Below are 15,297 nucleotides of genomic sequence, written 5' to 3'. Positions count from 1 at the left end.
TTTCAGATCCCAGGGGGAGTTTGCAAGACTGGCAGTCTATTTTTAAAAAAAATATCTATGTATAAACTGAGCAAGAATGGGGGAACCACTCTTTAAGGGCTGGTCTACACACAAACTTGCACCAAAACAACTAACTCAGATTTAATTCAGATCATTGGCTATTCTGCTGCAAGTCTGAATGTGGACACTTACTTTGAAATAAGCCTTCTACTTCAATTTTGCTTATGTATCCTCCAGTTTTCCTTATGTAACCCATATCCTCAAGAAGGGAGGAATGAGGAGTCCTACCACCCTGGAAGATCAGATTGGCCTCAGGAGGAGAAACATTTGGTTGGCCTGTTTATCAGATGGACTCCTGGTTTTGCCCCCACAGAGGGAGTTGGCAGGCAGTCTCTTATTCAGTTCCCCCAGCCTCTGTGTCGCTGTCTGTGGAAACTGCTAAGAACTGCTCTTCTCGCACCCTCAAGCAGGATGGGGGGAAGCTACACTAAACCAGCAGGGGTGCTGAAACAATTTGTATAGTGGGGGTGCTGAGACCCATTAAAACAAACTAAACCCTGTATATGATGGAAACCACTTCAAGCCAGGGGGTGCAAGAGCACCCCTAGCATTCCTAGTTCCAGCACCTATGTAAACCAATAAAAATGTCTTGAGATAACATTTTCTCTTCAAGTATCAGAGGGGTAGCCGTGTTAGTCTGGTTCTGTAGAAGCAGCAAAGAATCCTGTGGCACCTTATAGACTAACAGACGTTTTGCAGCATGAGCTTTCGTGGGTGAATACCCACTTCTTCGGATGCAAGTAGTGGAAATTTCCAGGGGCAGGTTTATATATGCAAGCAAGAAGCAAGCTAGAGATAATGAGGTTAGTTCAATCAGGAAGGATGAGGCCCTGTTCTAGCAGTTGAGTGAAAACCAAGGGAGGAGAAACTGGTTCTGTAGTTGGCAAGCCATTCACAGTCTTTGTTTAATCCTGAGCTGATGGTGTCAAATTTGCAGATGAACTGGAGCTCAGCAGTTTCTCTTTGAAGTCAGGTCCAGAAGTTTTTTTGCTGCAGGATGGCCACCTTAAGATCTGCTATTGTGTGGCCAGGGAGGTTGAAGTGTTCTCCTACAGGTTTTTGTATATTGCCATTCCTAATATCTGATTTGTGTCCATTTATCCTTTTCCTTAGAGACTGTCCAGTTTGGCCGATGTACATAGCAGAGGGGCATTGCTGGCATATGATGGCATATATTATATTGGTGGACGTGCAGGTGAATGAACCGGTGATGGTGTGGCTGATCTGGTTAGGTCCTGTGATGGTGTCGCTGGTGTAGATATTACTGCAAGACAAACCCAAGAAAGAAACCAACAGGACTCCACTGGCCATCACATACAGTCCCCAGCTAAAATCCCTCCAGCGCATCATCAGGGATCTACAACCCATCCTGGACAATGATCCCACACTTTCACAGGCCTTGGGTGGCAGGCCAGTCCTCGCCCACAGACAACCTGCCAACCTGAAGCATATTCTCACCAGTAACTGCACACCGCACCATAGTAACTCTAACTCAGGAACCAATCCATGCAACAAACCTCGATGCCAACTCTGCCCACATATCTACACCAGTGACACCATCACAGGACCTAACCAGATCAGCCACACCATCACCGGTTCATTCACCTGCACGTCCACCAATATAATATATGCCATCATATGCCAGCAATGCCCCTCTGCTATGTACATCGGCCAAACTGGACAGTCTCTAAGGAAAAGGATAAATGGACACAAATCAGATATTAGGAATGGCAATATACAAAAACCTGTAGGAGAACACTTCAACCTCCCTGGCCACACAATAGCAGATCTTAAGGTGGCCATCCTGCAGCAAAAAAACTTCAGGACCAGACTTCAAAGAGAAACTGCTGAGCTCCAGTTCATCTGCAAATTTGACACCATCAGCTCAGGATTAAACAAAGACTGTGAATGGCTTGCCAACTACAGAACCAGTTTCTCCTCCCTTGGTTTTCACTCAACTGCTAGAACAGGGCCTCATCCTCCCTGATTGAACTAACCTCGTTATCTCTAGCTTGCTTCTTGCTTGCATATATAAACCTGCCCCTGGAAATTTCCACTACTTGCATCCGAAGAAGTGGGTATTCACCCACGAAAGCTCATGCTGCAAAACGTCTGTTAGTCTATAAGGTGCCACAGGATTCTTTGCTGCTTTTACAGAACCAGACTAACACGGCTACCCCTCTGATACTTGACACCATGCAAGGCACTGCATTTAGCCGTATGGAGTAGAAATCCATCAACCTCATGAAGAAACTTGCACAAATACAGACGGATATCATCTTCCTTTCCAAATGTAAATGGATGGACATCATACCTAATGGACTAAAGGTAAAAAATCCACTGCTATCTACATACTACACAGACCACAGTGAGAGATTATGCCATACTCTATCAAAGAAACTGAGGAACCACCTGATCAGCATCCTATACAGCAAACAGGAAAACATCAAAAAAGAGCTCTCCAACCTGGAGACTCTCATCAATAACCAAACTTCCATACAAACGGACTTCACTAAAATAAGACAGGAGATCTACATTACTCACTTCACCTCTCTACAAAGGAAAAAGGACTGTAAGCTGTCTAAACTCCTACCTGCTACATGGAGCCACAACTGTAGTACCCCTAACCCACCCAGCAATATCGTCAATCTATCCAGCCACACACTCAGCCCAGAAGAAACGTCTGTCCTATCTCGGGGACTCTCTTTCTGCCCTGCCACCCCCACCAACATGATACAGTTCTGCGACGATCTGGAAGCCTACTTTCGCCGTCTCCGACTCAAAGAATACTTTCAGGACAACACTGAACAGCGCACTGATACACAGTTACCCTCCCACCAACAGCACAAGAAGAAGAACTCCACATGGACTCCTCCTGAGGGTCGAAATGACAGTCTGGACCTATACATTGAATGCTTCCGCCGACGTGCACAGGCAGAGATTGTGGAAAAACAACATCGCTTGCCTCATAACCTAAGTCGTGCAGAACGCAATGCCATCCACAGCCTCAGAAACCATCCTGACATTATAATCAAAGAGGCTGATAAAGGAGGTGCTGTTGTCATCATGAACAGGTCTGACTACCAAAAGGAGGCCACCAGACAACTCTCCAACACCAAATTCTACAGGCCACTTCCCTCAGATCCCACTGAGGAATACACTAAGAAACTGCACCATCTACTCAGGACACTCCCTACACCAACACCGGAACAAATCAACATACCCTTAGAGCCCCGACCAGGGCTATTCTATCTACTGCCCAAAATCCACAAACCTGGAAATCCTGGACGCCCCATCATCTCGGGCATTGGAACTCTCACTGAAGGACTGTCTGGATATGTGGACTCTCTACTCAGACCCTATGCCACCAGCACTCCCAGCTATCTCCGTGACACCACTGATTTCCTGAAGAAACTACAATGCACTGGTGACCTTCCAGAAAACACCATCCTGGCCACCATGGATGTAGAGGCTCTCTACACAAACATCCCACACGCTGATGGAATACAAGCTGTCAGGAACAGTATCCCTGATGATGCCACAGCACAACTGGTTGCTGAGCTCTGTGCCTTTATCCTCACACACAACTATTTCAAATTTGATGACAATATATATCTCCAGATCAGTGGCACCGCTATGGGCACCCGCATGGCCCCACAATATGCCAATATTTTTATGGCTGACCTGGAACAACGCTTCCTCAGCTCCCGTCCACTCACGCCCCTTCTCTACCTACGCTACATTGATGACATCTTCATCATCTGGACCCATGGGAAGGAGACTCTGGAAAAATTCCACCACGATTTCAACAGCTTCCACCCCACCATCAACCTCAGCCTGGACCAATCTTCACGGGAGGTCCACGTCCTAGACACTACGGTGCAAATAATTGATGGTCACATTACCACCACCCTATACCGAAAACCTACCAACTGCTATGCCTACCTTCATGCCTCCAGCTTCCATCCCGGGCACACCACAAGATCCATTGTCTACAGCCAAGCACTGAGGTACAACCGCATATGCTCTAACCCCACAGACAGAGACCAACATCTACAAAATCTCCACCAAGCATTCTCAAAACTACCGTACCCACACGAGGAAATAAGGAAACAGATCAACAGAGCCAGACGTGTACCCAGAAGCCTCCTATTGCAAGACAAACCCAAGAAAGAAACCAACAGGACTCCACTGGCCATCACATACATTGCCTAGCTAAAAGCCCTCCAGCGCATCATCAGGGATCTACAACCCATCCTGGACAATGATCCCACACTTTCACAGGCCTTGGGTGGTAGGCCAGTCCTCGCCCACAGACAACCTGCCAACCTGAAGCATATTCTCACCAGTAACTGCACACCGCACCATAGTAACTCTAACTCAGGAACCAATCCATGCAACAAACCTCGATGCCAACTCTGCCCACATATCTACACCAGCGACACCATCACAGGACCTAACCAGATCAGCCACACCATCACTGGTTCATTCACCTGCACGTCCACCAATGTAATATATGCCATCATATGCCAGCAATGCCCCTCTGCTATGTACATCGGCCAAACTGGACAGTCTGTAAGGAAAAGGATAAATGGACACAAATCAGATATTAGGAATGGCAATATACAAAAACCTGTAGGAGAACACTTCAACCTCCCTGGCCACACAATAGCAGATCTTAAGGTGGCCATCCTGCAGCAAAAAAACTTCAGGACCAGACTTCAAAGAGAAACTGCTGAGCTCCAGTTCATCTGCAAATTTGACACCATCAGCTCAGGATTAAACAAAGACTGTGAATGGCTTGCCAACTACAGAACCAGTTTCTCCTCCCTTGGTTTTCACTCAACTGCTAGAACAGGGCCTCATCCTTCCTGATTGAACTAACCTCGTTATCTCTAGCTTGCTTCTTGCTTGCATATATAAACCTGCCCCTGGAAATTTCCACTACTTGCATCCGAAGAAGTGGGTATTCACCCACGAAAGCTCATGCTGCAAAACGTCTGTTAGTCTATAAGGTGCCACAGGATTCTTTGCTATTTTCTCTTCAGATATCCTATACTAGTTTCTAGTTTTGGAATACACAGGAAAAGTTACTCTTGCAGTTATTGTTGCCAAAAGCAGGAAGCAGAGAAGCATGCAAAGTGAGGTAAGGAATTATTAACAGACATTTTCCAAGTTTGATTTCTGTTTGGGCTGAGGGGCCTTGTTTATTTGAACCAGTTCTCATCCATAGTACTCATCTAGTTGTTTCAGAAAACCTTCAGGAGCGAATTTAAAAGACACAAGTGGTAGCTAAGCACCTAACTGTCATTTGTGCCTGTGAAAATCTCCTTATTTTCCACAGAGGATTTGTCATGTTGTATCAGGTTAAGGTTTGTCCCTGGTAAAGACCCTGATTCACAAGTCCCTTTAATGGGACCACTCATTTCCTTAAATTTAGGCCTGTGCATACTACCTTGCAGAATCAGGGCCACTCTGTCTCAAGAAGGGGCCAATATCTCACAATTCAGAAAGTTAAAAAAATGTAAAAGGGAAAGAAAAAAAATCACATCTAATAATACCTAGCTTTCCATTAGTAAGTCTCAAATTGCTTTATAAAGGAGGTGAACTTCATTGTCCCCATTTTACAGACTGAGAAATTGAGTCACAGAAAGGAAGTGACTTGCCAGAAGTCAAACAGCAGGCCAGGGGTAGAGCCAGGAATTGAACACAGGTCTCTCAAGACTCAATCCAGTATTCTCTCCACTAAGGCCTGGTCTACACTAGGGGGGTGGTTCGAACTAAGGTACGCAAGTTCAGCTACGCGAATAGCATAGCTGAACTCGAAGTACCTTAGTTCAAAGTACTTACCCGTCCTCACGGCGCGGGATCGAAGTCCGCGGCTCCCCCGTCGACTCCGCCACCGCCGTTCGCGGTGGTGGAGTTCCGGAGTCGACGGGAGCGCGTTCGGAGTTCGATATATTGCGTCTAGATGAGACGCGATATATCGAACTCCGAGAAGTCGATCGCTACCCGCCGACCCGGGCGGGTAGTATGGACGTACCCTAAGCCCCACTGCATCCTTTATCAGCCATCTTTTGTTATTTTCACACACAAAACATTACCATGTAAGAATGAAGGTAGTTGTAGAGAGGGCTTGAACAATCCTGAGGCAGGAACTGAAGAATCAGCTGTTCGCAGCTGTGCCCTGATTACTTTGTACCAGAATTTCCCTCTTGTGTTCTAGAGGAGAACCTGATACAAAACCATCCTTTAACTTCTCTGCTGTTTCATCACTCTTTTCTGTTACTCCGTCCCCCTTGCTGGTGTGGTGGGAGGAAGACATCCATGTTGTTTTAATAGGTTTAGAGATAATATTTACCTGGGTTGCTGAGGATACCTATATTTATTGTGTCTCACTTTCTTCAATTTCCAGTTTGAACCTTAGCTGGCATTGTTTGCATTCCAGTCTATTAGTGTCATTCAGAACCTAGCTATACATACCTTATATCTCACAAACACTCAATCTACTATAAAGCAAGTCTGTTTCAATACTTTATATTCTAGAAGACCCTAGACTGAGAATGGCTCAGTGGAGAAAGAGTATAAATATTTCATTCAGCATATCAGATTCCATTAACTGCAGCTCCTAGTTGTTTAGAGAAATGTCAACAATGAGCTCTGTTGAAACAAATGCTATTCAGTAATGAGCTGAAACCCATTAATATAAAAATCTTTGTAGGAATAAGTAGTAATTATAACGGAAACATAATCCTCTCATGGGGCAGTTAAAAAGCTTTCCTAATGCCTCACTGGTTCCCATTTCCCACTCAATAAATTACGATTTCCCAATGACCCTAGTTCTTGATTAGGCAGGAGCAGTTTCCACATTTAAAAAAAAAACAACCTGCTTTTTTGTTACATATTTCTATTTGCCTTTAAGGGAGTTTATTTAAAAATAATGCCATTGGAAATAGAAGTTGCCACTCCATTTACGGGAGTACAATGCAGAAGACATGAGGGGCAAGGAAATTGCTGTAATTATGCACCTACATAAGCATTTACTGATTGCCATTTGCAGCTGCCCACAGATTGTTTAAAGATGGGGCTGGCCAGAAGACAAGTATTGCATGTCATGAAAAATGTTGAGGTTTTGAAATTTGTCACCATTCTGATGTGGAACGAGGCAGACAATGAGCACACCCCAGAACAGCCAGTAGTCCAGAGCACATACCTGGATAGTGGGAAACCCAGATTTGAATCTCTTTTCTGCCAGAGTCAAAGCAGGTAGTTGAATCTGGGTCTCCCGTCTCCTAGCTGAGTGGTCTGACCACATTCAGCAGAAAGGTTCTCCCTGGTTTGACTAGAAATTCCCCCAAGGACCTGAGAAACGTTCCCAACAAAAGTTTTCTCACAGCCTAATTAAGAGTTCTTACCACTGGGTTCTATAGTCAGTCTCTATGGTATAATTAATATTTAATTATTTATGCAAAGTGGAAAGAATCCAATGGGTGTTGGGAAGGGAAAAGGAAAGAGGATGAGAGAGAGAGACCAAAGCCACATTGCTAGGGCACTTGTCTGGGATTTGGGAGACGCAGGATTGAGTCCCTGCTCTGAATAAGGCAGAGCCTCCCCCCATTGTTTTTGACAAAATTTTGTCTGGATGGATTCTCAGGTCCAGGATTGGAAATTCTAATCAAAACCAGAGAAAGACCTGCCTCAAAATAGCTAAAAGTTTGGTGGTTAGGGGACTCACCTAGATATAGTAGGCCCTCATTCAAGTTCTGGATCTGAATCAGGCAGAACAGGGATTTGAATCTTTGTCTCCTACAACCCAGGGGTGTGCTCTAATTACTTGGCTATAGGCATTTTAGGAGTGGTCTCACCCTACACCAGAAATTCCAACCTGGACCTGAGAAAAGTTTCTTAACAAATTTCATTAAAATCAACTTTTTCCTACAAAAAGCTTCAGTTTTGATAAATCTGCATTTTTCAACAGGAAGAACTTTCATCAAAAAGTTTCCAACCAGTTCTGTTTAACGACCTAACAGACACTAGGGGTGCAAAGTTTGAAGGTAATTTCCAAAGGGGACAAAGCTGTTTGCTACCACATGTTGTATAGTATTCAAAGAGCATTTGTGGCACAATTAAAATAGCTAGTAACGTTTATGCTTTGTAATTACATTTTTTTTCTTTCAGAACATCACTGGGAGGAAGTGTAAATAAGGCTTGATTAAACTTGAAGGGGTCAGAAAAACATAGCATGCAAGAGTTAAGGAAAAGATGAAATGCACAAGCAATTCTTTATTAATGCCTTCTTCATGCTCATTCTGAGTTTCTCGAGCCCTCTACAGAATCAGAATGCAAAGCCCCGCAACCCTATTGAAAGTTATATTCCTATCAGTTACAAATCTAATTTTTAATTAGCAATAATTACAGAAAAAGCACATTGCATTTAAATAAGACAGGAAACATTGAACATACATTAACATTTTAAAGCCAATGTTTATTTAATGGTATGACATTTACCTGTTACTTTACATTTTCAACTGCCTTGAAAATGTGCCCATATGCCCCACTTGTATTTGCAACTGGTTTATAGTAGATTACTGCCCATTTTCTGTATGTAAAAATTCAACTCTTTCCAGGGGTATCTGGGCTCTGATTCAGCAACATACTTAAGCACATAGCTAACTTTAAGCATACGAGTAGTTACATTGACTTCCAAAGGACTTCTGATAAGCTTAAAGTCAGACTCATGCTTCAGTGCTTTGCTGAATCAGGATTTTGAGGAAAAATAGTGTCAAACTTTGGATCCAGTTCTGCAACCCTTGCTGATATGAATAATCTTCTCAAATCAGTGGGGCTGCTCATCTCAGTATGGGCTACTTGTATGAGTCAGCATTGCAGAAGTGAACTCAGTATTGAACTCAGTGTCTTCAAGCTGAGCCACTCTCAAACATCCATTTTCTCCACATCTCCAGACAAGGCAGTTATGCCTCCACTGCCTTCCATGGCTGACAGTTTTCAGCAATTTCAAGACCTTATAAAGAGGGTAGCTGACACTCTTCAGATTCTACTAAAGAGGTCAAGGATTCACAACACAAGCTGTTGGATCTTCTGCAGTCAGCAATGCCCTCCATGCATTACCCATTAATGAGTCATTCCTGGATCCAGCTAAGACTGTTTGACAAACACCTGCTACTATCCCACCAACATGTAAAAGGTATTATATTCCCCTGATTTCTTGTTCTCACAACCTCCACTTAACTCCCTAATAGTGGGTGGGGTAAACGAGTGGGGCAGGCAACACTTCTCCACATGACAAGGACCAAAAGAGACTGGATTGGTTTGGACAGAAGTCCTATGTGCCAGCAACCCTGCAGTTCAGGATCATGAACTATTAGGTGGTCGTGGCCAAATACAATTTCACAAACTATAATAGGTTGACAGCCTTTATTGAACACCTGCCACAGGAATATAGGGAGCAATTCCAGTCCATTATTTGAGTGCCAATTATTGGCCAGGACTGCTCTGCAAACATCCCTGAACGCTGGAGATGTTACTGCCAGGTCCATCTTCACAGTAATAGTCATGTACAGGACATGTACAGGCTTCAGCTCTTCATCTATGAGATGGCCTTTTTAGTAGCCATCACATCATCCCATAAAGTTGGGGATACTGGTGCCTTGATGGCAGATCCCCCTTTACAGTATTCTTCAAGGATAAAGTTTCTTTATGCCCACATCCTAAATGCTTACCTAAGGTTCTCTTGGAGTTCCACCATAACCAACCTATTCATCTACCAGTATTTTTTCCCAAAGCCACATAACTCTCTTCAGGAGTCCTGTTTTCATACCCTAGATGATAGAAGGGCTCTGACCATCTACTTGGATAGGACCAAGCAATTTCGAAGGTCACCCAAGTTGTTCATCTCTTGCAGATAGATCCATGGGATCCATGAGCTGTGCTCAGAGACTTTCAAGATGGATGTCTGGAAGGATTGTCACTTGTTAGGAAACTACAGGCATTCCTCTTCCTTAAAAGGTGCTAGCACATTCCAGCAGGTCACAGACAATATGCACAGCATTGCTTAAGAACATACCGATGTCTGAGAGATGTATGGCCACTACATGGGCTTTGGTACATATACTTTCGAAGCACAACGCTTTACTCCAGGCCATCAGATCTAATGCAGCTCTGGGTACTGCAGTACTACCTTCAGTTCTGAACACCCTCTTCCCTCTAGGGAAACTTCTTGGAAGTCACCTGATGTGGAGCACCAATGGGGATGCTACTGGAGGAAGAAGAGTTCTTGGAGATGTATGTCCCTTTGGGTGCTCTACTATTTGCACTTCCTCCTGCTTTGCTCCAGAGTGTTCTAAGTGGAGATGTTCGGGTGGTGAAGGAACTGAGGGCCGTTCACCTGTGCATCCCTATATAGCCTCAGTGTCCTGCATGTGAAGACATATGGCATATGTGTGGGCTGAACAGGCACAGCTAGTGGAAAAATCACCAATCAAGGGCTCAAGAGGCGCATCACCTGAAGTGGAGCACCCATAGGGGGACGCATCTTGAAGAACTGCAGTCACTCCACAGGGTGAGTAAACTCTTCTTTTTAAAAAAGGAAATAAAACCACATTTATTTTCAGTTACTACAGGAACAAACTTGAGGGTAAAACTGGGTAAATCACTGGACATGATACCAAGCGCTGAAACAAAATAATTTTGTGGTGGTCTTCAGACATACCATTCCTAGCATCATATACAATACAGCTGAAGGTGCACAAATGCAGTGAAATTAAATTGGATTTTCATGAAATTACCCATGCAAGGAAATCTTGGTATGAACGAGAGAGCACAATTTGAACTTTAGTTTTAATACATGCTTTGATCGTTTACTTTTGTATTCAGTGTACATTCATTTTCAATAGTTTCATGTTCAATATTTTAGTCATGCTCAGTTGTTTTGATACAAAAATATAGAAGCCTTATGGTGTCTAAAATACTGCAATTTTCTGTATCTATTTGCTCAGCAGGTGCCCAATTCTGTAGTAAATAAGACATTCTGGTTTCAGTAGGAGAAGGGGAAAAAGTATTTATATTTCAAGTTTATCACAGAAATGAGACATAGAGAAGACCTTTTATGTTGTGACTTCAAGCCCTGAACAGGGACTGCTTTCTGCTGGTGCCACTGAGCTCAGGTCTCTCAAAGTGGAATAAGGAAGAGGGACATGACTATGCATTCTATCTCCATCAGTCAGTGGAGCTCTAGCTACTAGAAGGGAAACACATATTGCAATTCTGAGGGAGTCATACAACCTCTGTGCTCCCCAGAAACTCCATGAGGCATTGTGCACCAGTTTCTAATGCCATAGAGGCACTGTCTAGTCCCAAGCTTTCATATTTAAAACATAACTTAAATATCATTTTCTATTGAAAAGATAAATAGTAGTTATAATAATAATTGTGACTTTACGTGCCTACACTGTGCACGTTGCTTTAAACAACATAAAGGCAGACATAGGGTACGTCTACACTACGGGATTATTCCGAATTTACATAAACCGGTTTTGTAAAACAGATTGTATAAAATCGAGTGTGCGCGTCCACAATAAACACATTAAATCGGTGGTGTGCGTCCACGGTCCGAGGCTAGCATCGATTTCTGGAGCATTGCACTGTGGGTAGCTATTCCGTAGCTATCCCATAGTTCCCGTAGCCTCCCCCCCCTTTGAATTTCCGGGTTGAGATCCCAGTGCCTGATGCGGCAAAAATCATTGTCGCGGGTGGTTCTGGGTAAATGTCGTCAGTCACTCCTTCCGCTGGGAAAGCAACGGCAGACAAGCATTTCATGCCTTTTTTTCCCTGGATTGCCCTGGAAGATGCCATAGCATGGCAATCATGGAGCCTGTTTCGCCTTTTGTGACTGTCACCGTATGTGTACTAGATGCCGCTCACAGAGGCGATTCAGCAGTGGCACACAGCTGCATGCTTTTGCTTTTGCATGATAGCAGCGATGGTTATCAGCCATATTGTACCATCTACCATACCATAAATTGGTAATAAGATGGGCATGGCTACCAGTCCTTTTGCACTGTTCCATTTGCTGCTGTCATAAGTGCCCCTGGCTGCTCTTAGCCAGGGCGCAAAGCAAAATTGGGAATGACTCCCTGAGTCAATCCCTCCATTTTGGTATCTAAAAATAGAATCAGTCCTGCCTAGAATATGGGCAAGTGTACTAGAGAACCACTGTATCAGAGAACCAGAGAGCACAGCTGCTCTGTGTCAGATACTGCATAGATTATGAGCTGTATGCTATTCACAGGGGGTGCTTCTGCAACAACCCCACCTATTCATTCCATTCTTCCCCAGCCTTCCTGGGCTACCATAGCATTGTCCCCCCACTTGTGTGATGAAGTAATAAAGAATGCAGGAATACTTGTTAGTGAGAAATGAGTGGAAGGCAGCCTCCAGTTGCTATGATAGTCCACATAGGACATTAAGGAGTGTGGAGGAGAGGAGCCCAGCATCCTGCTGCTAGTCCAGGGGCAATTGAATCTTTTCTTTACACATGAAGGGTGGGGGCTGATGAAACTCAGCCCCCTGTTGCTATGATGATGATGGTTATCAGCCATATTGTACCATCTACCAGGAAAAATTAGGGCCAGGCGCCCTTGATCGACCTGACGGATGCTAGTACGCATGGTTACCAGGCCTTTTGCACTGCCCCATGTGCCAATAGGCTGATGATGACAATGGGTATCAGTCTTATTGTACTATCAGTCACCCATGGCGGGGGGGGAGCAAGGATGTTGGTGTTGAGTGCTGCACCATCGCGTCTATCTGCAGCATTCAGTAAAGATAGGGTGACATGTCAAGACAGGATTGTTTTCCCTTTCACTTCTGGGGGTGGGTGGGGAGGTGCGTAAATTGCTTAGCTATGCCCTGACCCACCGCGGACACTGTTTTTGACCCTAGAAGCATTTGGAGCTCAGCCAAGAATGCAAATGCTTTTCAGAGACTGCAGCAACTGTGGGATAGCTTGAGTCCTCCAGTCCATGAGTGTCCATTTGATTCTTTGGCTTTCCGTTATGCTTGCCACGCAGCAGTGCGCTGAGTCCCTGCTATGGCGTCTGTCTGGAGATATTTAAAAAATGATTTTGAATTTCGTCTTCTGTAACGGAGCGCTGATAGAACAGATTTGCCTGCCCTTACAGCGATCACGTCCGCATCGTCCATGCTGGAGCTCTTTTTTTATTTTGATTTCGGACTGCATTGCCACCCGTGCTGATCGGAGCTCCACGCTGGGCAAACAGGAAATATTCAAAAGTTCGCGGGGCTTTTCCTGTCTACCTGACCACTGCATCCGAGTTCAGATTGCAGTCCAGAGCGGTCACTGGTGCACTGTGGGATAGCTCCCGGAGGCCAATGCCGTCGATCAGCGTCCACACTAACCCTAATCCGATATGTTAATACCGATACTAGCGTTACTCCTCTCGTTAGGGAGGAGTACAGAAACCGGTTTAAAGAGCCATTAAAATCGATATAAGGTGCCTCCTAGTGTGGACGGTTGTGGCGTTAAATCGGTTTTACGCTCCTAAAACCGGTTTAAATGCCTAGTGTAGACCAGGCTATAATCCCAGCTCCAAGGAACCTACAGGTAAACACTCAGATACCAGAAAAAATGATCTGGGAAACAGAGGATACTGCTAATATAGGTCCATCTATGTCATACTCTCAGCTGTTTTAAGCAACCCAACTGCAAACAGTTCTTTATTGTAGCACAGATACAACTGAATGGTGTCCCTGAACCATGCTAAGGCATTGTATATTTAACTGGTTTTAGTGTTTTATAAAGAAAATGTTCTGTTAGTAAGGGACATAAACAATTGGAGGGCCAAAGGGAATAAGAGACAAAGCTTACATTTCATATAAGTAAATGTGTGAGAACATTAGAAGGCAATGCAAAATGAACATATTGACAATATTCTTATTCCTGTCATCTAAAAATTCTGCCTGGCTTTTGTGATTGATTCCTTTAAATTACAGTAAGGCCGGGGGTTTGGAGTTTGACAGATTGTGTTATCTGATAAGCAGTTTAATACGTTTTTTATTATTGCAGGAATGAATTCAGGACCAATAACAATGCCATCTGTACTGTCTGACTAAGTGCATCTAGTACAGGGGCGGGCAAACTTTTTGGCCTGAGGGCCACATCGGGTTTTGGAAATTGTATGGGGGGCCGGTTAGGGGAGGCTGTGCCTCCTCAAACAGCCAGGTATGGCCCAGCCCCACCCCCTGACGTGCCCCACTTCGACTTCTGCCCCATCCAACCCCTCTGCTCCCATCCCCCCCCTTCTCCCTGTCCCCTGACTGTCCCCAGAACCCCGGCCCCTGACTGCCCCGCCCCCCATCCAACCACCCCCTCCTTCCTGACTGCCCCCATACCCCTATTGAACCCCTATACCCCACCCTCTGACCGCCCCAACCCCATCCACACCCCTGGCTCTGACCACCACCCCGACTTCCTCTGCCTCTATCCAACCCCCCTGCTCCCTGCCCCCTTACCATGCTGCCTGGAGCATTGTTGGCTGGCTGCACGATAGCCGCGCCGCCTTGCTGGAGCCTACCAGGCCACCGCACAGAGCACTGGGTCAGGCCCCAGCTCTGCAGCTGCGGTGCCCCAGGAGCTCACCGCCCAGAGCATTGCGGCGGAGCAAGCGGAGGCTGCGGGGGGGGAGGGACATCAGGGGAGGAGCCAGGGTAGCCTCCCGGGCCAGGAGCTCAGGGGCCGGGCAGGAGGGTCTCGCGGGCCAGATGTGGCCCACGGGCCGTAGTTTGCCAACCTCTGATCTAGTACATTCCTCATGGTCAAGACTTGCCATTTGCTTCTTCAGATGCCATTTAAATGGTCTGAATGAAGTTTGGGGTGGTGGAATTTTTTCTTTAAAGACAAGATCTAGACAGTATATGTCTGCAATCTATATCTATGGCTTGTTTCTATTCCTGCACTGTACTATCAACTAAACTTATCCACCTATTCTACTATTTCTCTTTAAGTTAAAGATACTGAAGCTAATTTAATTTAGTATGTCTTTCTTGGCTTATAGTTGGAAACTGTTTTTATGGTTTTTTTATGGTAAAATATGATCAGGGATGTACGTAGCAAATTTGTAGCAATTAAAAACAGCAAACAAACTTCTGTTTCATACAGTATAGAATATGCTTCTTTAAGAAATCATATTTACTAGATTC

This window comes from Mauremys reevesii, linkage group 3 (assembly GCF_016161935.1).
Source record: "Mauremys reevesii isolate NIE-2019 linkage group 3, ASM1616193v1, whole genome shotgun sequence".
NCBI lineage: Eukaryota > Metazoa > Chordata > Testudines > Geoemydidae > Mauremys > Mauremys reevesii.
The sequence above is the reverse complement of the archived record's forward strand: the minus strand, read 5'-3'. Positions refer to the sequence as shown.